The sequence below is a fragment of the Armigeres subalbatus genome, chromosome 2 (genome assembly GCF_024139115.2).
Source record: "Armigeres subalbatus isolate Guangzhou_Male chromosome 2, GZ_Asu_2, whole genome shotgun sequence".
Classification (NCBI taxonomy): domain Eukaryota; kingdom Metazoa; phylum Arthropoda; class Insecta; order Diptera; family Culicidae; genus Armigeres; species Armigeres subalbatus.
The window spans coordinates 213,376,123-213,400,315 of NC_085140.1; the positions used below are offsets into that span (position 1 = coordinate 213,376,123).

Genomic DNA, 24,193 nt, shown 5'->3' on the forward strand with positions numbered 1-24,193 from the left:
TTTATCCGGCCATGGAATAACTAACGCTGGGTGAGTTCAATTGTGTAATGTTCTGAATCAGCTGAAATCAGTACAGCTAATAGGAAGAATGGTCGAGCCCCTCAAACTAGTAAGTTAGCAGATGCATCAAAGGATCCAACAAACGATGTTACGATCAAAAATTAATCAAATAAGTAGATGTGTAAATCAGCAAAACTTAAAAAAAAATGAGGATGTGTATGTTTTTAATCAATTCGCAGAAAATAAACAAACAATATTCACTCAAGCTTACATTTTAGCGAATACGTATTGCCGGGCCTTCCATTCAAATCCTTTAATCAGGTTTGGCCTCAGAACGCCAGTTTGCTTTGAACTTCATCTCGCTGACAACTGTTTTTCAGTTGAAGTTAAGCCCAATGCCATGTCATGCCATGCTGTTGGGCATCACCTGGACGTTGATTGCTGTATACCACTCTTATGACACGATGGTTCTCATGCTTTGATGCCATTTTTACAACCAAAGAGCAAATTTTCAAAATCTGATGATTCTATCGCTTGGTGACTGGAATTCTGTCGCCATTGGTAACCGAGCAGGAGCTATGATCTAGATAAGAGAAATTGGTATGACTAGCCTTGCGTAAAAGGTAAAATACCAAAAAGTAATACCAAAAACGTATATGCAGAATACTTGTAATTGTAATGACAGACTATGTTATGTCTTTTTTGGTATTACTCCTTTGGTATTTTACATGTTATGCAAGGCTAGTTCATAGCAGAGTATGGTATCAATAACAGGGGTTATTCTCCTGCCCGGCTATGGAAGCGTAAGAGGAACATTGCCTGCAGCGATCAAACGATATAATTATCCGTACAATAAGACAGGTTTTTAAATATTTTTTGGAATAAATTAAAGAACCAGCATGCATTGCATGTTATTATAATAGGACTACATAAACCAAGCTGAATTTGTTCACATTAAAATGAGCATTCATAAAGAATTAATTTTTTTATACATGAAATGACGCTCAGTGTTCTCAGAATCTGTTACAGCCTGTTGAGTTGTTATGCTCATATAGCTACAGATTCAGTTCATTATTGTCTATTTTTGATTCGTAGAAGCAAAACTATCAAAATCTTTATCAACTTTATCAACTTTATCAACAAAATCAACTTTAATATTGCACACATGTGAATATGAAGAGAAAATGCATGAAGCTGGAGTTAATTAATTTTTGATTGATTTTTTATAACAATGGGAGGATGACGATCTGCGATTGGTTAGTCGGACTCATATCCTCCTCCTATAGCAAAAGACACATAATGTATTAGAATGCATCTACAATTTTGTCTCATATTCTGTTTAACAGAGAGACACTTTTTTGTCTTTATTTGAGAGCCTCTTGTAGAGAGAAACTGCTCGGGTAGTTCTTCGTCAGCAAAAGTCAGGTAAGCTTTCATGTGGGCCGATAAACAACGAATTAGATATTTAGCCTGCGGATAATTCAAGATAAATTCCAGGAATACAATTAGTAGATCTTCGATCATTGGCATTGGCTGTGGCAAAATGTTTCAATATGGTTTTCCAACTAATCTGATATAATTGATACTTGCGGGTGCGACTTTTGATGACTCGAAGTAATAAATTGGATGATTTTTTAATTCTATGACGGTCAATAGAAGTGCGCTCGAAACATTGAAACATTTACTGTTTCCTCTCGCTTTTCCAGCAAAATTTGTTTTACTCATATCTTGACAAATTGATAATTTTCCTGGCCATCGCCCGATTCCTGTCGTCTGTGATTAGAATTCCTCTGTTTCAGCAAGGTGTAATCTCCTGTATACCACCTAACTCGATCCACTTTGATTACTGTTTATCGTTTGATGTCACTGGCTTCGCGGGTTTCATAGATGGCCAGTGGGTGTGATTCCTCCAAGCCAGTGGCGTAGCCAGAAAATTGGTCTGGAGGGAGATTTCCGAACATTTTTTTTTCGAAAAAAAAAATCTTCTAAAACTGTTGTCTCCAAGGGGGGGGGGGGTTTGTCCAAAACTGCGCCAAGAGGTTATTTTCTGAAAATGCCACTTATCTTTAGATCCGGCATCAATTGCTGAATATGGAGAGCTGACTCATATACAAATCGCATTGTAAGGCACAGACAGCGCCGGATTTAGCCGAAAGGGGGCCCGGGGCCGACAGTATGTGGGGTCCTAAAATGTACAAAAAAGGTTGGTTTTGGTACATAAGAATTGTGGGGGCCCGGGGCCATGGCCCCTCAATAAATCCGGCCCTGGGCACAGAGACGATTTTCTAGGTTCCGGAGTTCGAAAAAACGAGGAATATTCTCTTAATGATAAAATGTTTTCTTACGTAAACGGGACCACAGCCATGCTTGGTTAATCTAAATCTTCCGAGTACGATATTCAACGGTTTTCTGTGAATGTTGTATATGATGCCGTCCAGCACCTTTGCTGAAAGTTAAAGCTGATTACCGGTTTCGTCCAACGGAGCGCGGAGGACGTAGTTACCAAAGATAAATATGGTCAACTTGCCTTCTGTTCAAAAGAGTTAAAGGTGTTCAATTTGCGTTCAAGTGAAACGACTTGCTCACTTAATTTTCCTAAACTAGACTGTGAATTAGGCAGTTCAAGAAAATTGAGCAAGTATAACTTGAAACGAACGATTAAACAATTTAATTAGAAGAAAGTTGACCACGTTAATCTTTTATCAAGCTAACTCAGCTGAAAGCATCAACTCATTTGCCTAATCTAAATCTAACGACACGAATCATTCGAAGAAAGACCAATATAGATGTACATATGTAAGTTCCTTTTGATCAGAAGTCTAGCGAGGGCTCGCTACGAGTTATAGATTTTATGCTAGTAGATTTTCTGCTATGAGTTCTCCAACAAGTAGAGTGTACTAACAAAGAATCAATGAGACGTAACAATGGTAAAGTAAGAATAAAAATGATTCCTCAAGCGTTCAGGTGTTTGACTTGAATGCAACTGAAGAATAACGAAGAATACACGCTACATATCGATAAATTTGTTCTTGCGGCTTCCCAACAGGTGTAATTCGACTGCAGAAAATCTAAAAGGTAGAATTATTATTACGTTTATTGTTAATTCAAATATCGATGCATTATGTGACAGATTTGACAAAACATATTACAAAAGATTGCAAAACATATTTCGGTTCAAAGGTGACTATGATGTTGAGAGAAAAAAAGTTCACAGCATCTGCCATGTTTGAATCACCCTTTCCATATTTATGGCTAGCGTAAAAAGCTGAATTCAGTTGAGTTATTAACAGAAAAAATCGATGATCCTAAGCGCGAGATCTGTATTAAGATGAAGTACGTGGTGGCAGATAGAGACAGAAGTAGATCGAGTACTGCTTAGTGTTAGGTTCGGTGGAGATGACGTTTAAAGTTGTTGGAAATATGGTTTACCATGAAGTGAACAGACGTATTGATGCCAGCGCTCTAAATTATTTTCTTCTCGAAGCATGATTATTCAAAATAATGGAATGACATATTAAATCACTGCACTGTTTCTTCGATTATTTTATGCTCTAATTGCTGCTACGAACAGGCCATTCTAAGGTTAACGTCAACAACCTAGGTTCCACAAGATGCTTAATAGAAACAAAACTTGATCTTTATAAAAAAAATGATTCCGGTGGCGCTTTATTGACTTGAAGTACCGTTTTAACTCATATTCAAAACATGACCGAATACTGGCATTTTAGCACTCTAAAAAATTTCATTGGAATTAAGTTCAATATCCTACGGAAAGAATTACACGATAGCGTTGAAATGGCCATATAAAAGCGAGTGTTTGGAATATGAGTCATGTTCGGAATATGAGTCAAAATGGTATGAACATTGAAAGATACGGATCAGAGAGAGTCCAGAACGTTTATTCTTTAGGTTGATTGAATTTTGATGAAAGAGTTTTGCACAATAAAAAACTGGATCGATGCTACTTAAATCTCATCAACTATTTCAATATTTTATTAGACACTTGTTAAGAGAAAATCCATGTTATCGTGAAAACCTTAATGGCGCAAGAAACGCATCAACACTGCGTGTTGCTCATTACTGGAAAAGCACTTAGGGTACTTCGATCCCATAATTGTCAAACCAGGAAAAATACTCGCGTCTCATTTGGTCAGCAGATGACGAACCCGTTTTTGATTTCCTAGCCAAGTCGAACACAAAACCCTCATATAGCTGTCTAATCGCCCATAAAACGATGCAAGCGAGCACTTGCATCCGTCCAATAAAAAGCAATTGTAATGGCATTTTCTGCCGTGATGTCGCTTGCTATTAATTTTACTTAATCAAATCACAACTTTTTTTCTCCGCTTTCAAGAGCGTGTCTGCTAATGTGAGAGACTGCGTGCGTGCAACAAGTTTCGAAAACAAGTTCCATCTGTGTCGTTTTTTCTCAATCCTCATAGACCGCGGCCCGACTGACTAACTGGCTAACTGCTCATCATGTGCTCAGTGCTCAGACCCGTAGTTGGCAATAGATAACACCGGTTCCTTTCCAATCTGACCGGATGGCGGGTAACTTGCCTAGCGATCGATCGGAGATATGGCAACTTTAATCTTCCCCCACAGCGTCAAGTTCAGCAGTTTGTACGCATCTTTTACACATCTCCGTTGATGAAAACCTGATATTGGAACACAAGTTCAATGTTTTATAATGCGTGCAATCGATTATTTTATTTTATTGGTGGGAAGATTCACCGGATATTTATTGTATTTTATGTGCTTGTTGTTGATGAGCTGATAAGGCACGATGAGACTGTGTAAAGGATTTGTTTGCCTGTCGGTTCGTCTTGTACGAAATACATAAACTATTATGCCAATACGCGGGAACATCGACATTATTATTTTTTTAATTTTTTTATTCCATTTTCTCATGTACTTTTTTCCCCAGTGTACAAATTTGTTTTATTATATTATAATAACGAGATCTAAATTTGGCATTGTAAAGTGTATTTTTTTGTGGATATAATGTTTGCTAAAGTTTTCAACATCTATTTGAAGTGCAAATAAAAATGAAAAGCATCCGTTTAGAATCAATTTTAAACCTACATAGAAGAAAAGAACCTACGAGAAGAAAAATACCTACGAGAAATTCAGCTCCCTGTGATGCACTGTCCAACGGCATCAAGCTTCCCAAGAAACCCACATCGAATTCCCGAATGAAAAATGGCTATCATTCGCTTTTATTCTAGGTCATTTTGCTGTTTTTTTTTACTTCCAGGCATCGTTAGGCTTGTTCCACTCTTCAGTGAGTACCCGCTGTGTTGGCTGTTCAGATGTCCCAGTGCGTACGAGGCAAATTTATCGCGGACACTTATGTTGCAACTCATTTCGAAAGTACAACTTTCAGTGCCTTGCGGAACCAGCTGATGCAGTGGACCCCTAACGGTGTAGCTGTCCACGCTCTAATATATGGGATTACCGTCCGCATTTGACTATTTGCTTGCATGTCCTAGTATTTTATTCTGAAATGCACGGTGAGATGTTCCAACCGCTGACATGTTATGTGTTTTTAAGATCCATAGTGGAGTAGAGTGTTGAATGGTGGTTTAAAATTTCCATTTCCAAGGCTATTGTTATTTTGCTTGGTGTTGTAAGAAACGGTATGTTGAATACAAAATAAAGGTGAGGGAAGCCTATTTTTAAATACAATGTAATAAAATTTTCCCAAAATAATGTAAAATAAGAAAATAGAAGAATTTTCCAAAATTGAAAAAGATATAAAAATGTTAAAAAAAAAATTTTCCATCCAAAACTATTTTTTATTGAAAATTTGCTAATTATTCTTTATAGAAATATTTTTTTTGTATATTGGAAATATTATTTTGTGTCGCGAAAAAATGATTTTTTGGCCAATTGGTAGTACCTTTTCCTACATTTCTTCGCGCATTATTGTGTGTGGCACTGGAAAGTCAAGAGATAAAGAGGAAAAAGAGGAAAAAGGAAAAGTCTACTCTTTCGACTTTCTCAAGAATGGTGGGCCGTAACCAACATCTCAATGCATTGCAATGGTCTGAAACCAGCCTATTTTTTGCACGCATTTGGGCATACATTCTAATGTTATTGTTATTTGGAGGTAAAACTATAATTATTACACAGCTTAGCAATTTTCAAAGTTTGACCTTTTTTGGTAAACAAAATGAATAATTTTGAAATAATTTCAATCAGTCCATTCCGAGCTGCTGTCTTTTTCGAAGTAGGTGCCTTTCTATCAGGCGTTTGCGTTAAGCAAGTTGCACATTGACTTATATCCCATCGTTATTAGCTGGTTATGGAACATTTTCTCGCAAGGGCAGCTGTTGTATAATTGGTAATACGTCGTCCGTGTACTTAATTGAGTAGTGTGGGTTCAAGTCCCACCGGCAGCCGAATCTTTTTCGCGATATCTCATAAAAACAACTTAAAATGGCAAACTTAACTATGTGTATCAAAATTAATTATCTCCAAAAGAAAAAATCTGACTTCGCTCACAAGTCATCAATCAAGAAAAACTGTCCTGGCTAAGGAAGGCCCCAAATAATTCACTTGATTACACACTAAAATGCTCGATCTGAAAAACTTCTTTGTAATATTTTGACGACACTAGCCTAAACCAGCAGTAGAAACTTTGCCCCACGTGATTAATGACGGAAGGGATACACTTTTATGTAGATTCAATAAAAAATCAATACAAAATTTTAATAATTGAACTCATTTGACTTACCATCATTGAAACTTCTTCTCAGATGCAGGCATGGGTGTATTCTGTAATAAAATAAGCGAAAGAATGATTTTAAAATAATAGTCATTGAAAAGGACATTGACAGTTGATTGCCACAGCTTTTTGAGCAGAGATTGCAGAGACAAATACATACCGGTGCACAAGTTATGACACTCTTTAATATCCCACACCCAACCAGCGACTGTTAGATTTTATAACAATTCTGTATTACATCCTACCAAAACCAGTATATGGACTGGGCATTAGAGTGATTCAAATTTTGACTTTTTCGCTCCCCTGTGCTTAAACGATTGTTTTTGCTAGTTTAATAGTCCTCCCAAATTTTTAGCTGATTTGGATGTAATTTGGTTGTGCACGTGCCGTTTGAAGGTTATATGAAAATTACTATGAGAATTGCCACTTATGTAAGGGATCGTTTCGTGAAGCAGCCCAGAATCTATTTGAATATATTTAACGCATCGCCATCATAGAATAGATCCTAAGTCGAAAGCCAGTTGTTGTTGCGAAGCAATCTGACTTTTGTGAGCAAAATTATAAAGAAAACAGAAAGGCTCATTATTGATATTGATGTTATTCTTTTACGTGTTAAATTGAATTTCCCACAATTCAGTATTTCCCTAATAACTTTTGTTGCCAGCATCAAATCGTTTAGCAACAACGACGATATTTTCCCTTGATAAATTTCCTATGTTGCTAACGTATTCATACATTTTTAGAGTTTAATGGGCAATGATGGGGAACGGTTTTTCACAAAAGTTACTGTTTTCATAGTAATTTTCATACAAGCTTCAAACTGCTTGTGCTCAGTCAAATTACATCCAAATTAGCTAAAAATTTAGGACGATTATTAAAATGGCAAATGCCATCGTTTAAGCATAGGGGAGCAAAAAAGTCAAAATTTGAACCACTCTACTGGGCATATACGAACATGTTAGATACTTAATTGGTCGCAGGGGCACACCCGAACAGGAAAAAAAAGATACTTATACAATAAATATAAGCTCACAAACAAATATTTTAAGGAAAGCTTGCAAATTTGTATTGTATTTGTATTTGTATTTGTATTTTCGCATAAGCCTAGTTCTTAAGGTAGCCTCACACCTCGAGAAAATTTACCGCCGGATTTTGGGGCCCCGTGTATTTCAAATGGGGCTGGGGCTTTGATTTTCGTGTCCAAATCCCGAAAACATCGCATATGTAAAAATACACGGGGATAAAATCCGCGAACAAAAATTTCCGGGGTGTGAGGGCATTGGTAGGGTTTTATACACAATAGTTAGAAAATCTAACAATCACCGGTTGGATGCAATCATGCTACTGGCGAACAATTTGTATTGAATTGCCCAACTTCTTCTTCTTGTTGTTGGCATTACATCCCCTTACTGGGACATAGCCGCCTCGCAGCTTAGTGTTCATTATGCACTTCCACAGTTACTAACTGCGAGGTTTCTAAGCCAGGTTACCATTTTTGCATTCGTATATCATGAGACTAACACGATGATACTTTTATGCCCAGGGAAGTCGAGACAATTTCCAATCCGAAAATTGCTTAGACCGGCACGGGGAATCGAACCCAGCCACCCTCAGCATGGTCTTGCTTTGTAGCCGCGCGTCTTATCGCACGGCTAAGGAGGGCCCTAGTGATGAGAAATCCAACCGTTACTAATGAAGTTGACTCTGACTTTTATGTGTTAGTAGCTGTACGTGCCCGGAATAGCCAATTCATCAACAGTTCATCAACAATTAATTGCGGTTTGTTAATGATACTTTATCATTTAATTTAAAGAAGATAGGCTTCACTTTGGAAAACATTGACTCCGCTTAATAAATTTTAATATATTCTAGATAATAATATTTCCGGTGAAAAGTTGTTTTCTCGGCATTTTGATTTTCACCAAATTATATTTTCAGGAAAATGTCATTTTCTGAGAAATGTTATTTTCTGAGAAATGTCATTTTCAGTGAAATGTCATTTTCTGGGAAAAGTCATATTCAGAAAAAAAAATTAAGGGATGAAGTTATTTTGGGAAAATTTGATTGTCAAGGATTTGCTGTTTTTGGAATTTTTTTTACTGAACCGACTACCGAGAGCAGATGTTGAGAAATCGGTTATCCGGTTACCGAGCCCGTTAAACTAAATTAAGTGTGTACGATTTGCATGGGAAAAAGCCGGCGTGTCTATAAACAATAAGATTCTACAGATTTTGTTTACATAGATTTATCATGTTTAAAAAAATCGTAAACATTGCATATGCAGGTATTATTAAAATTATTAATATTTTTAAGTAGTCTTTTCGATCTGTGGTTGACTGGGTTGCTTTCTCAGCTACGGATGTCAGACATTATTTTTTCGATTTACATCGAATTCCGGTAAACATATTAAGCTGAAATTCGGCAAGGAACCGGAACGTTTAACCCTGTCATATGCTGGTAACACTGACATCTAATCGGGCATCCGATATTTCGGGGCGCAAATCGAACACACGCACGTATCGATTGGTTCCTGCCACCCACAAATATACCCTAACATTCTTTTCGTTTGTACATCGGGGTAGTTTTTTATGAGGCTTTTTTACGCGGGTTTTTACACAGATTTTTCGCAAAAGTCGTTTTTACGTGGTATTTTTACAGGTCGGGAAGTCGAGAAAAGCATAGCCTAAATCGACGAAGAGGTGCAAGGTTAATGGCACAGGCGTTACTAGCGGTGTAAAAATCACATGATCTTATTAAATCACCCGAACTTGTTGGTAAAAGCAGCCTTAATGGCAAACCTGGACATGTTCAGGTCTGCCATGCAGAGGTGGTTGAACGAGTAGACTCTTTCTGGTGCCTATGGTCCGGCGTATAACACACGACAAACATCCAAACGGCCAAAGCATGAAATCGAATAAAGCACCTGGACCAGGAGTCGTTCGCGTATCAGCCGAGATGCTCTAAGTTGACCCCATGACATCCGCTCAACTATTGCATTGTTTATTTCGTAATAGATTAGATTGATTTTCTTTTCGAATATCGAATGCGATAGCGATAGCGAATAGTGAATGCGAATGGGCTTCGTGATCGTGCGGTTAGCGACGTCAATCGTCTAAACGCATGTGCCATGGAGTGTGGTTTCGATTCCCGCCCTGGTAAGGAGGAAACTTTTCGTGATCGAAAAATTCTCCCCCGAGCAGCACATGTCAGGAAAATATGGTTGCAGCAACTTTATAGTGACTAAATCTTGTCACATATGAGTTGTCGTAACCCATGTGGAACATGCGTGCTGCTAGGGCCACTGGTCCACTGGGTGTTATGTGTCCTGCAGGGATTGAACTTAGCATTTCATTATCATTTAGTATTCAGCCAATAACTCATTCCAGAGGCAGAATTCTGAAAAGTGTTGTATGGCGGACTTCTAGCGCTGATTCCCCTCTACAAGCGTGAAACGCTAGGAACACTCAATATACTAAATGATAATAAGTGTTATTATCATTTAGTATATAAAATGATACTAGCGTTTCCCGCGGTGAATTTTGGACATAGAGCAATGTACCCTTCGACAAAGTTGTAGAGGGGAATCAGCGCTAGAAGTCCGCCATACAACACTTTTCGGAATTCCTCCTCTGGAATGAGTTATTGGCTGAATACTAAATGATAATGAAATGATAAGTTCAATCCCTGGTGTCCTGTCCGTTGGCTAATGCTAGGTGTTAAGTGTTCATTCTGTACGACCTCTGTTTGAAGACGGTGTTTCTGTCTTTTAATATCTACACCCAACCAGAGATTGCAATTTTGCATTAGTTTCGCGAACAGTTGGCCATAATTTGCGACATACGCACAGATTGTCTACCATAAATCTATTTTTACAGTCATATCGAGGAATCAAGGGAATACGTGGGCGTTCTGAGACGCAAGAGGGTTCCCAAGAAAATCATAAGCCTCATCGAGGCATAGTAGATCTTCTCATATAGTATTGCACAACTGGGTCTTGTCCGACCTCTTGAGGGTCGTAGCTGGTATGAGCCAAGGATATATTCTATCACGCTAGGGGCCGTACACATATTACGTAAGCACTTCTGGGGGGAGGGGGGGTCGGTCAATATCTTACGCTCCATATAAATAAAAAATCATTTGTATGAAAAAAATCTTACATGGGGGAGGGGGTAAAAACCCAAAAAAATTGCTTACGCTATATGTGTACAACCCCCTACTGTTCCTCACCGTAATCGACGAGATTCTGGTGGGTTGGGTTGAACTGGGTTGAACCAAACCGCGGGCTACTACGGCAGATTGTAACCATGGAACACTTAAACGACTTCAAATAGGCTGATGAGTTTACGCTCCTAGCTCTACAGCGCTCTGATATAGGTACGAAGTAGGAAAAAAATAGGCTCAACGACCTTGCTGTTTTCGGCAGGTTCACTCATTAACGAAGGCGACCTCTTCCTGTATCACAGTAGCCAGGCAATTAGTTGAGCTTATCGAAAGCTTCCTATATTGTAATTAAATATCACTAATCAATTTTAAAACCAAAATGGGGACTATGCCAAATGAGAGTTGGCAATCCGTACGTTAAACCAAACTTCGCTAGTATTGCGCTAGTCTATTCAGTTCCTTATTTGGCAACAGGTTAAGGCGATAGCTAGCAATCGCCGAAATGGAGATCTTTCAAGTCGGTCCTTCGCACCACTCGGGGTGCTCATGAATCATTAGTAAGTAAGTAAGCGACGTTACGCCCTCAAGGGCAGGCATCTAAAGAAATACAGTTTTGGCTCAAATACCGAACAAGACTCATATTCCGGACACTGCCATTTTGGCACCCTAAAACAAAAATTCCATCTGTTTTCAGTTCTGATGATCAAGATTATAAATGAATTCAAGATCCTATGGATATGGGTAGTGTTCGGAATATGAGTCAAACGGTATCAAAGCATCAACGGCAGCCAAATGGTGGAGGGAGTAGGACAACTCGAGCAAGGGCAGGTGGTCCCACCGCCTAGTCCAAAGTGTGTCAGCCGGGACAAGATGGAAGCCGTGGTTGATTCGGTAGACAACTTGATTCATATTTCAGTTAAGAAAATTATTTTGAGCTTTTTATTGGAATGTCTTCACTTGTCATAAGATGAGTTTGCACAATCCCATTGAATTCCACCACTTAATTGTATCTTGACAGATACGTATTTCGACCTCAACAGTAAGGCCGTCTTCAGTGGCTCGTACTTGACTCGACTTATTTCAGGACAACATGGAAGTCCAAGAACTTTTCGTAGACTTGGAAATGAACCGTAAATAAAGAATGATCTTGCTTAGCAGCGCATCTTACCGCTAGGCTGAGGAGGGCCCCTTTTTTGCTGTAGTCAACTAAAATCTCACCCCCTCATTTATGATTGAGGTTCTTCAAAATCACACCGAACGACTTTTTGGCTTTTTTGTTTTTTTGTAAAGAGAAAATGGTAACTGAATAAATTAAATTTATAAATACATTTCTTGAAGGGTATATTCACTTATCGCCAGAAGTGAGCCAGCCAAGAAGAGCTGAAAGCCTCTTCAATAAAGACAATAATAATAATAATAATAATAATAATAATAATAGGTGATAATAATGATAGGTGGGAGCTCAGGTGAAATACCCTGGGCGTCCATGAAAACCACCATTTCAGTAGGTGGGAGCTGAAGGCCCAATTCCTAAGCACCAATGAAAAACCACCCTCAGGCGAGCACTGGCGCTGGAACCTAGCTATTTAGCACTGTAAAGAATTAAATAACTTTACAGAACCCGTAGCTTCCGGGAATGAAAGCACACCGAAATAGGGAGTTACGCTCAAGAACAATACCACCCATGCGATTGCCCGAGGAGGGAGCCCTACTGGAGCTGGTCCTGGAACGGGGACAGAGCGAGCGGCCAGCGGCTAGAGGAAGGAGAGGTGCAACAGCGACCCTCTAGTCATCTGGCTCAGCCCGTGCCGACAAGGCAAAACAGAAACGGCAGCAGAAGAAATCACCAAGGCAATGCTGCACCTGCTGATGTTGCTGTGGTTGATCGACGTCAATCACTCACGTTAGCGGGCCGCCGACGGCAACGGATCATGTGGACAAGGGAGATGAATCAGTACGTGATCCGTTGCTACTACGTTTGCACCAGGATGGAGACGGATATGTCCGGCAGACCGGCGATGCTGGAGATGTTCAATGAGAGGTTCCTCGGTTTGCACCCCAGCTTGACCAGAACAAATTGTACACACGCCAGAGAGCTATTATGTCACATAATATGCTGACTCCAGAAGACGTAGAGTACATCAAGCGGGAAGTGCAGAGGGAATTAGGAGAGGAGGAGGAGGCAAGATCGAGCGATACGTCGAGAAGGAGTTCTGTTGGGTTGGATGCATCAATCGCAAGTAACCGTCGCGATTCGATTGCACCCGCCGCTCCAGGACCAACAGTGGAATTGCAACGACAGCAATTAAAGGACGAACTAGCTAATCATATGGGCACAGCAGTTACACAGTTCCGTGGGACAGACCCCATGTCCCGACACCGGATACCCAAGTTGCAGTACTCCTATCGGTTGACGAGTACAGTAAGCATCCTTAACCAGGATATTTTGCCACAGTACTTGGAAACCGTGGAGAACCTTGAGGAGCTGCAATTTATCGTGTATTCGGCTGCAGTGGCTGTTGTAAGAACGTTGGGATTGCGAACGCGCCCACAAGGTGAGAGTGATGGACGCGCACGCCCCAAAGCACGAAAACCCGCGTGGATGCGACGTCTGGAGACCCGCATCGCCACACTGCGGTCAAAGGTTGGTCGATTAACACAGTACAAGAAGGGGAATCGATCAACCAGGCTAGTTCGGAATGTTGCTGAGATTGTGAAACCCACAGAACTCCGTGATCTCACCGAGGCGAACATAACTGAGATCCTCGACACCCATGTACAGCGGTTGAGTGCTCTTGCTAAGCGACTGCGACGTTATGGAGAATGTTCGAAGAGGAAGGAGCAAAATCGAATGTTCAACATCAACGAAAGGGAGTTCTACAACCACATCCGAAACGACAAAGCCGACTTTGGCGAGGGCCGTCACGCAGTTTTGGTCCAATCTATGGGAGAACCCCGTCATACACAACGGCGACGGGGGGTGGATGGCAGAAGAAGAGCAATATTGTGGTGGAATTGGAGACATGACCGCTATCAACGTGACCGCCCAAGACATACGTGAGGCTACTCGGTATACCAGGAATTGGGCTGCACCAGGACCCGATTTTGTGCATAATTTCTGGTATAGAAAACTCACAACGGTCCATGGGCGGATGGCGGAATGCTTCAACACGGTACTAGATAACCCCGGGCAGCTACCGGAATTCATCACTAGGGGTGTCACTTATCTTCTGCCGAAGGATCGGAACACTTTGAACCCAGCCAAGTACAGACCAATAACGTGCCTTTCGAGTCTGTACAAAGTGCTGTCATCGGTAATAGCGAGGAGGGTGCAGAACCATTGCGACGTCAACAACCTGATGACCGAGGAACAAAAGGTTGTCGACGTAACACACGAGGCTGCAAGGATCAGGTCATCATTGATGCAGTCGTTGTTGGGCAGGCCACCCACAAGCAAAGAAACCTGAGCATGGCGTATATCGACTATAAAAGGCATACGACTCAGTACCTCACTCGTACCTTCTTAAGGTACTGCAGTTGTATAAGATAGACGGTAACGTCATCAGGCTAATGCAGCACGCTATGGGGATGTGGAGCACATCCCTACACATTACCGACGGAGAAAAGGTGTTACGGTCCAGGACTCTCAGCATCAGGAGGGGCATATTCCAAGGCGATACCTTTAGTCCTCTATGGTTTTGCCTTGCCATGAACCCTCTTAGCAGAGCACTCAACCAACACAACTATGGCTATCATTTGAAGAGTGGGGAAAGGAGTACAAACATTACCCACACCTTCTTTATGGACGACTTGAAGCTGTTTGCGGAATCTGTGGAGAAGCTGCATCAATTTCTGCGGCTTGTAACGGTATTCAGCAACGACATCCGGATGGAGTTTGGTATCGATAAATGTCGATCCATACATCTACACCAGGGTCACCTGGTGGATGCCGACAGTTTCCGCGTCAACGAACAGGAGGAGATTCGAAACATGGTTGAAGGCGAAACGTACAAGTTCCTAGGTTTCCTGCAACTGAAAGGAATTCGCCATACGACGATCAAGAAAGAGCTGCAGGAAAAGTTCTTGCATCGTGTCAACGGTATTTTGAAGAGCCTCTTGTCGGCCGGCAACAAGGTGAAGGCGATAAACACGTTTGCTGTGCCCTTGTTGACATACAGTTTCAGGGGTGGTGAAGTGGACCAAGACTGACTTGGAGGCGTTAGAACGAGCAGTACGAGTGGCGTTCACTAAGCATCGCATGCGTCATCCAAAATCGTCCATTGAGAGAGTCACCCTGCCACGTACAGTAGGAGGAAGAGGCGTCACCGATATACAAACATTATGTGTTTCTCAGATCCAGCAGTTGCGAAGATACTTCGTGGAAAGCCAGAACCGCCACGAAATCTATCGCGCTGTGTGTGAAGCTGACCACGGATTCAGTGCCCTGCATCTGGCGCAGGAGGACTATCAGCTGAATTGCGACATCAAATCTGTCGACGAGATGATCGCATCGTGGAAGCAGAAGGAGTTACATGGGACGCACCCCATCAACTGGAGCTGGAATATATCGACAAAGCGGCGTCGAATACGTGGCTGGTGCGGGGTGAACTCTTCTCGGAAACAGAAGGATTCATGGTAGCCATCCAGGACCGGGTAATTGCGACGAAGAACTATCGGCACTATATATTGCACGAAAACGTGGAGGACCGCTGCAGGAAGTGCAATTCAGTAGGAGAGACGATCGAACATATCGTGTCCGGGTGTTCAGCCTTAGCTGATTCAGCCTATCTCGGTCGTCATAACGAAGTAGCCAAGATTGTGCACCAACAGCTTGCTTTAAAGCACAACTTGGTTAACCAGTTTGTCGCCTACTACAAATATGTGCCTGTCCCGGTTCTGGAAAATAGTTTCGTGAAGCTGTACTGGGATCGCGAGATCATAACGGATGTCCTTATTCGTGCCAATCGGCCCGATATTGTGGTCTACGACAAAAGGATGAAGCGGGTAACCCTCATCGACATTGCTGTACCGCTAGACCATAATGTCCAAACAACATTCTCCAACAAGATAACGAAGTACCACGACTTGGCGGAGGAGTTGAAGCAGATGTGGCACCTGGAGGACGTGCGTATAATTCCGGTTGTTATCTCAGCTACCGGAATCGTCCCGAAATCTCTTCTGAGATCCTTAGGAGAGCTGGAACTATCTCATAACCTCCATAGCATCCAAAAGACAGTGGTTCTTGGAACTTGCAGCATCGTAAGAAGATTCCTGAACCACCATAACTAATACATCCGGTGCAAACGTTTATTATAGGATTTTAAGTCAACCGGCGAATGAGATCCACAGAGCCTAATCCCCTTTGGCATTCAGATAGCCCAGGGTATGTGAAAATTCCCAGCACGCTTGCTGAGGAAGTGCCAAAACTCTATAATAATAATAATAAAATTCGCTCATGGAGTTAAGTCATTCGATACGATTTGCGAATAATTGGAACTGCTACACGAAAACTTGGGCAAAGAATTGGGTAACTTTTCATGCGGTTTAACAAATGGTATTTAGTTCCCAGCTACCAAGCATATTATATTTAGTTACTAACGACAGGGACTGCCTTTCTCTAGTGTTTATCACCTGTTGTATTGCTATACCATTTATCTTGAAGCCTTCCTTCGTTCGTACATCACAAAGGGACAATGCAAAGAATGCCATTCGAAAGAGCATTGCATTGCCTTCTTCTTTGTGTGGTGTTTCCCGTGCGGTTGTACGTATCTGCCGCCTAGTAAACGACCTATGGCGGAAAGGAGTCAATCGTAGAAAATGCGTGAAATATGGGCAAGATAATCTAATTTGTCATTTCAACTTGCCACGCTTTCTGGGTGGTCTTTTGCGGAAAGATCATAACTTCACGTACCGACGGTTTTAGTTTTAGAGAGCTGGACATCAGATCAGGCATGATATTGTTGTTTCATAAAATTTAAACATACATGAGTGTAAGATTTTCATACATAATTTCAAAAATAATGTATGCTTGAATGAAAAACAGTGATCAATCTATTTATTTCCTCATGTTTCAAAAGTGCCTAAGTGATGTGTGTATGTCAAGTTCATAGGAAAATGTATCTTCATTACATCCATAGATAGAGCTCACTAGCTTACCATGCCGCTTCAATGCGCAACTCAATAGTATGTCAAACAATGTTATGTCAGCCTGATAAAAACTGGCCTGTCTCGTTCATCTTCATAGTAGCTCTAAGGAACCCGTCGCGTATGTGGGTCTCCAATCAGCCGCTAAAAGGTTTGATTTATTTTACGACCGAGAATAAGAATTTACTGCTATTAACTGGAACATGTTGAAAAGCGGGAAAACTGGTCGTCGATTAGAAGCGCAGGCGCTGAGCCTGCCTTCAGACCAGATCACGCCGGGTTCCGTTCCTACTTTCCAGGAAATGTGATACACGCCATGCCACCAGGTTGGCAAGTTAATCCGCCTAGCTGAAACTCCATTGCGGAGCTTTTGTGCATTCCCTGTGTCCTCCTGTCGATAAAACATAGGGGAACCTGTTTTGTAACGTTTTTCGCGCTCGTTTGCTTGCATTTGTAATTGCGGCATTTATTAATGGCTAAAATTTGTAATAATAATTATCATCCGAAGAGAGACGATGAGAGCATTACAAACCCAACTGCCATCAGCCGGTGTCACTCCACGGCTAGTTTTTTAGGCTATTATTTCCCCTTCGGGATGAAGAATGGTTTTTGTGCGGTTTTCCACGATTACCTACGTCGGTACCCGATGCTGCTGACCAGCCCCTGCGTAATGTGGTATCTGAATGTTCATTAGCTTCGGACAACCGACACCAGAAGCGATTTTGGTTCGCTCACTGAGGAATAAGAAATTTTTATTGCCCAGGAAATTCCGAAGGGGCCAGGCAATCCAGGATGCTGCGGAACGAATGGGAAATGTGGGCATACGACAACGAACTGTTTGAATAATTTTAATGAAGATCAAATGTGCCGAAGGGAATTTAGCGACGTTCTAGCAATGTTGGATTAGAAAGCATTACCCGTGTTCGAGTGTGTGATTATCCGTGCTTTGGCCGCCGCCTTGGAATGGGAGGTCTGACCTTGATCATTGCTTCTGATCATAAACAGCTTGGGCGCGTTGAGTGTGCAGCAATAAATGAATATCCTTAAGCAACCAAACGGGTAGGTAAATACTATGTTGAATGATGTGGTTGCTCGATAACACGCCAGTTACGCTGCTGTAGGCGCGGGGACATTATTCTCTTCGATATGAATTGATGGTTATCAAACACTGGAAAATTGTTGCATAATACAATAAGGCGTTTACTGCCCTTCAAACATAACTGTTCCGTATTAGTTTGATTTTGTTTCTACATGGAACAGTTGTGCTTTTATGAGTAGTCTTGGGTATACTAATTGCTTCATTGTACTCCCAAATAACAGCATTTTTGCTAGCAGTAACATTTGGAAGTATTATGAACATCCTTGTTTATTAGGTTTATTTAATTTAAGTTGATTGTCTTACCGTGTGGCTAGAAATCAGCAGTTCCGTGGTTTCACATTTTTATGTGTTTTGTGCAGTAAGGATTCATAAAACAACAGATATGTGGTAATATTTTGACTAAGGTTTCTCTTACTTATACTGGGTATCATTTTAATTTTTGGAAATCGAGAGCGTTACGCTGAAAGGGAAGATTTCGAACGTTACTACCGCCATCGAAAGATGGATTTTGCAGACTTAAATTGCCAACATTGCAATTTGCCAATTTCATTGAAACTTAATATTATAAACGATAAGCTATTAAAAATTTCAATTCTAGTCAAAGCCAGTGAAATTTTAAAATCCCGTTCGTGCGTTCCTAACACGGACATCAGAATGATGTAAGTCACGGGTCTTCTGGTCCACCGCAAGATTTTCTTTGTGTATAAAAGAAGCAGTGCCTGCCGTACACAAGTCATTAGGGATGAATGACTTTATGGGTTTATATCCCCAAAAAAAAAACAGTCGGTAATATCTGTGACATAGCCGCGAAGTGGACGTAGGACTTTGGGTGAGAAAAATCGACGGTAACAGTATAAACATTATTATTGATATTTTCATGACTAATTTAGAAAAAAAAAACTAATCTAAAAAAAGCTATCAATCTATTTTGTTGGATCTGTTGGATGTTGGATCTAAAAGAGCTATCAAATGTTGGATTTTTTGTCATTAATAAAAAATATATACACGCAAAAAAAGCGTTCCCGCATTCGTGAACCAGCAAAAATACACCGTGATTTAATTCATGGATTCGGGAACACCAGTCACGTTTTCCAGTACGTTCCAGAAAACGTGACTTTATTCCCGAATCCGGGACTGTTGTTCACGAAAAAATACACCGTGAACTCGTTAGTTCGAATTCATGAACGCTTTTTTTTGCGTGTAGAAAAACATTCTTTGAACTGCTCGCATACAAAGCGAACGTGAATTAATGATCGTACAAAGTTATCAATCCTAGATTTCAACACCCGAAATCCCATGTCCCATCCTACTAACCCCGAGTAAATTGCGGGTGTTTCAGTCCCTCTACTACTAACAAAGTTGTCTCAGAAAAGAACACGCACTTCCCACCTGAACTGAAATTCTTACACGGAGAAAACTCTAGTTTGAAACAACTAAAATTTTGATTGTTTTCAAACTGTGAAAAATGTTTGTTTTTAGATTAAAAATTGTTGTTCGGAAATAGAAAAGTTGTTTCCAAATAGAAAAACTCAAAAGGGCAGCCCAATCGGGTTGTACGCAAAGGTGACGTAGGACTTCTTAGCTATACGAAATCTCGCTTATCTTTTCAAAAGGACCTGTATCCTTTATTTCCTTCATTTTTAATAATATGCAATTTCAAACACTAAAGCAGTCAAACGAAAGTAAAATTTTCTGGCGAGATTATTTGGTTTTGTTTCTGTTACTCATTTGAAATGGAATTGATTATTTCCGGGCCATGACAATGAAGGTCTATCCGAAATGAATTTTTAACCCTTTTTTTAGCATTAGCATTAGCATTGAGCAATTCGCACAAATTCGTAGGTGGTACAAGCCTTGATTATTGTATGAGAGTAGCATCACTTCCATCCGTTACCACAGATATTGATTTGGGACGAATCACTATCTCTTAGATGGAAGCATTGCACTCTCCAATAGTCGAGATCTGTCCTGGCCACGTCCTTGCGAATGCTGAGGAAGGGGAAGGATGGTTAGTTGGACACCTACTTAAGAAAGATGCAGAGAACTCTACGACCTCTCATAGGTGCCACGGGAGGTTTTGGAATCGTTAGTGTGGAAGGTTATAACAGTAGGAATCGTTTTGGTATAACGTGGAACATAGAAAGAACTAGGATAGAAATACAAGGTAGGAAAGGGACGAGCCTGGAATTGAACCCACGACCTCCTGCTTAATGAATTTTTAACCCTTTCTGTTCAGAAAATGCTGGTCCTGTGGAGGACCTATTTTATTTCTCCAAGGCGCCTTTCCAATAACTAACTGCAACCAAACGTTTTTCGGAACCTTGCATTAAAATTTCCCTTCGTTCGATGACTTTTCGGAAAGATGCCATCAGACTGAAATTTTCTGGCAAGATTATTTTGTCTTGTTTCTGTTAGTCATTGGATTTTTTTTCCGGGCGTCTATTTTATACAAAAGAAGGTCAATCCGAGATGAATTGTCTTGAAAGCGCAAAACTCAATCGTTTGGCGGCGGCAGAAAGTTACCCTTCGAGAAGCAGAATCACAAGCGCGTTGAAATTGTTCGACCGCCACTCGATGATTTTTTGCTAGGCCTCCACCATTTGGAATAAATTTTCAACATTGCTTTCTACCTACACCTTCACGCTGCTGTGTCCGCTCCGCTGCATCAAATTTTGGCGAGCAGCTCTTTGCAGAATCCCGATCAAAATGGCTCGCGCGCATCCGGCAGCTTTCTTGAATTCAATAAATTATGTTCGTTAGCCCCGCCCCTTTGTGATCTGATATGGGTGTAAATATAATGTGCGCTCATAGCGATTATTGAAGGGGTGGGGTTTATGGAATTACTCCATTAGATATAAGAAAGCCGCTTTCCGGCGCGCGAGCCATTTTGATCGAGATTCCGCAGACAACGGGCCGTTCGGAGAATGTTATTTGCCACTACCTTGCAAGCGGGAGAAAAGGCAACAACAAAAATAAATAAAAGATTAAAAAAAATAGGTTTTACGTAAAACAAATCAAAACAAGGTACGTTACATTTTTAGCGAAGAGTCCTAGTTGGAAAACGCATTATAAGCTGTGTTGGGAAAAACCCAAAATCTCAAATCGGAGACGAGCCAGCCTCGGGCTAAAAGTCTCTTTAATAAAGACAAAAAAAAAATCTCAAAAGTCATGAACGATTCAAATCACGCGTGAGTTGAAATGCACCCAACTCAGCACCTAAAAAATCATGGCTGAGTTTAATAATCCATTTGAGTCATCGTAGATTTTCTTGTGTTCTCTTTCGTAAAATAACAGTAAACTAACGTTCAACACATAGAAAAATGGATACTCTTGCGTGTGTAAACAATAAATTGCCCTGAAATTTATTATAAACACTTTTTAGAGCAAAATGCTTTTTTGGGAAATGATTGAAATGGTCCGTTTTAGCATAAAAACTCAGACGTGATGCATTATTCTAAATTTGCAAACGAGTTAGTTTGTGCGGGAGCACTCAATGATTGAGTTTTAGGAATGATTTTACCAACACTGATTATAAGTGAAAAATAAAACTTTTGCACTTTTCTTCCCAAGCAATTTTGTCAAAAATTCAAAAGCCAAATATACAAGAAAGGCAAATCATTTTCTCGCTAATCACTCCATAATCTAACACATGAGATTTAAAATACTTATTACCAATGAGAAAAAGTATATCTTTGTCGTCTTTTGTTTTTAAAGATTTATAACTTAAAATCCTTCTTCCACTCGAAACTAACGTTCGTAAAAACAATCGTTCTCAAATTGACATTTACCCCGTAACACACCACGTAAAGGTGTCTACCCAGCATTACGGGTAGCAGAAAAGACAGACGTAGTCCTACGTCAAAAAAACCGTCTCTTTTTACCAAATATTAGGTGGATTGTTGTTGTCATTGGTCTATAAAAATAACCAAAAAAAATTATTGAATCAACTAAAACATGTTCTTTCCTGCTAAAATTTTGTTGGAGGAATAATGAATCCTAACTTTGAAATGTACTTAAAACATAGGTTGTTTTTTTTTCTTCATTTGACGCTTGTATAGTTTTCATGTCGCATCTAAATATTCTAGAAACTTTTTCCAAATGGTCGTAACTGATTCGGATCTTGATTTTCGGAATGGCGATTGTGCTCAAACTGTTTTGAACAGAAAGAATAGATTGAAGTCAAGTCCTACGTCCGCTTCGCGGTTATTTCACAGATATTCCCCACTTCTTACGTTCTATGCAATTCGTTCTACATATTCGCTTTCAAACTTTCAACATAAGACAGGAAAATCTTTAGTAAGGACATAAATCACAGGAAATGGACAGTTCACTTTCACGAGATTATTTTTCCAACTGTATAAACCATCAAAATGGAAAAATATAGGTTTCCTTGCGTTTTCAAAGAAGCGCATCATAGTCATCACATTGTACCGAATCCATTATGCTAACAGTCTAACACTTGCACCGTTTACCTTCAGTCATAATTCCAGGCTAAGAAAGTATCAATTCAAAAAAAAAAAACAGGCAAAAGGCGCGTCCGAAGTGACAGAAATCACCGCCCCACGTGAACACGGGATGGTTTCATGTACAGATCAGCAACCACGTTGAAAGCATCCTTCACCTAGCTGCAATCTGAAATCAGTTCTGTGACGGCTAGCTGACCGGTCTTCGCTCATCTCACATATGCCAATTCTACTTGAGCCCATACAAAGGTCCAGTGTAGCAGTTCGTCCTACTCCAGTGCTTTCTCGTACATCTTGCTGCATAGCAAAGAATGGTGCCTGTACGTGGTGTGATAGTTTTCGAAGGGGTTCTTTTTCACGTAAATCCTACACGCCGGATGCCGCAGGAGACAGGGACCCAGAAGTAGGGGAATTCCTTGCACACGCTTCATCCTAGATTCGATACAGGGAAGTGGGGCCGAAGCTGTTGGACGAGATTTGCAGTCCGGCACAATTTATAAATCTCTCACTTGTGCCATGGCCGGCGGCGCGGCGGGCGACTAGTTGCGATTGGGGATCAAGTTTCGTCGTCGTCGTCGTCGTCCACTCCTGTTCTGCTGAAGATGCGTTTTGGGGTCCGTTTATGGAACTAGTCGCGTTCATGTGCATGCTGATTCGCAGGTACCGAGGGTTGTTGTTTTCAGCCTTGTGTCTCGCCCGTGCCCACATTGGGCAGGCTAATGGTTCGAGACAGCGGGACAGTTGGACATAGCTTGTCTGTACCATCGCGGCGCTGCAACACGTTCCGTTATAATAAATTACACCACAGAACGATATCAGGTTGAAGTTTATGTGGTAAAACACTTTAACCGAGGCGGCTTGCAACGATGGCAGAGGGTTGTTTTATTGGGGCATATTGGGCTGTTTATTGCTTTACAGTCTTTGAAGTGACTGTTAGGGCAGCAACAATTTAAGCTTTTACGGAGGTACACTTTGTTAGGTAGTTTGTTTAATAGTAAGTATTATTTAAACATCGATGTCTGTTAGAACAGGAATTATGATATAAGAAACACCGGAAGACTTCAAGTTTTATAGTTACCTATTTGGAAGTTTACATGCATACGCAATGATATCCAGATACCTAGAAATTAAAAAAAAAATAGACTGGATCTGGTATCGAACAGAACCGTTTATATATTTGTGAAAATAAACTATTTTTAGTAGTTCGCCAACAAGTGGGTTGTAAAAAAAAGTCGGTGTTTCGAGATGTGTCTTTCCAGATGATTCGAAACGAAATTTGGCGAAGTCGCACGGGATTTGAGCATGGCGAAATCTATATTTTAGATTTTGTTTCATTTCCTTAAATTCCATAATCCGCAAAAAAATAAATCGCGTAGATCTCAAATATCACGCAAGAAGCGACCTCATTATACGTATTTGATGACAGAATAGAATACTCAACTCTACGTATAATAGCACTAAAATGTATCGTCCATCTGCTAAAATTCATTAATTTATCCATTGCAACATCTTCCATTTGACCGGATTTTAATTAACGGGTGGCCACTAAAAAACGGGAATTCCAATACTTCAATACTTTTCTATGAGAGCATTAAT

General features: G+C 40.6%; 1 protein-coding gene across 1 annotated transcript in view; it reads right to left on the reverse strand.

The window, feature by feature from the left end:
* LOC134211611 (uncharacterized) overlaps positions 1–6,781 on the reverse strand; it is a 220,307-nt gene extending 213,526 nt beyond the window's left edge. Inside the window, exon 1 of the mRNA XM_062688666.1 lies at positions 6,740–6,781. The gene's annotated coding sequence lies outside the window, so the exon portion shown is untranslated. The remainder of the gene's footprint in view (positions 1–6,739) is intronic.
* Between the last annotated feature and the right edge of the window lie 17,412 nt (positions 6,782–24,193).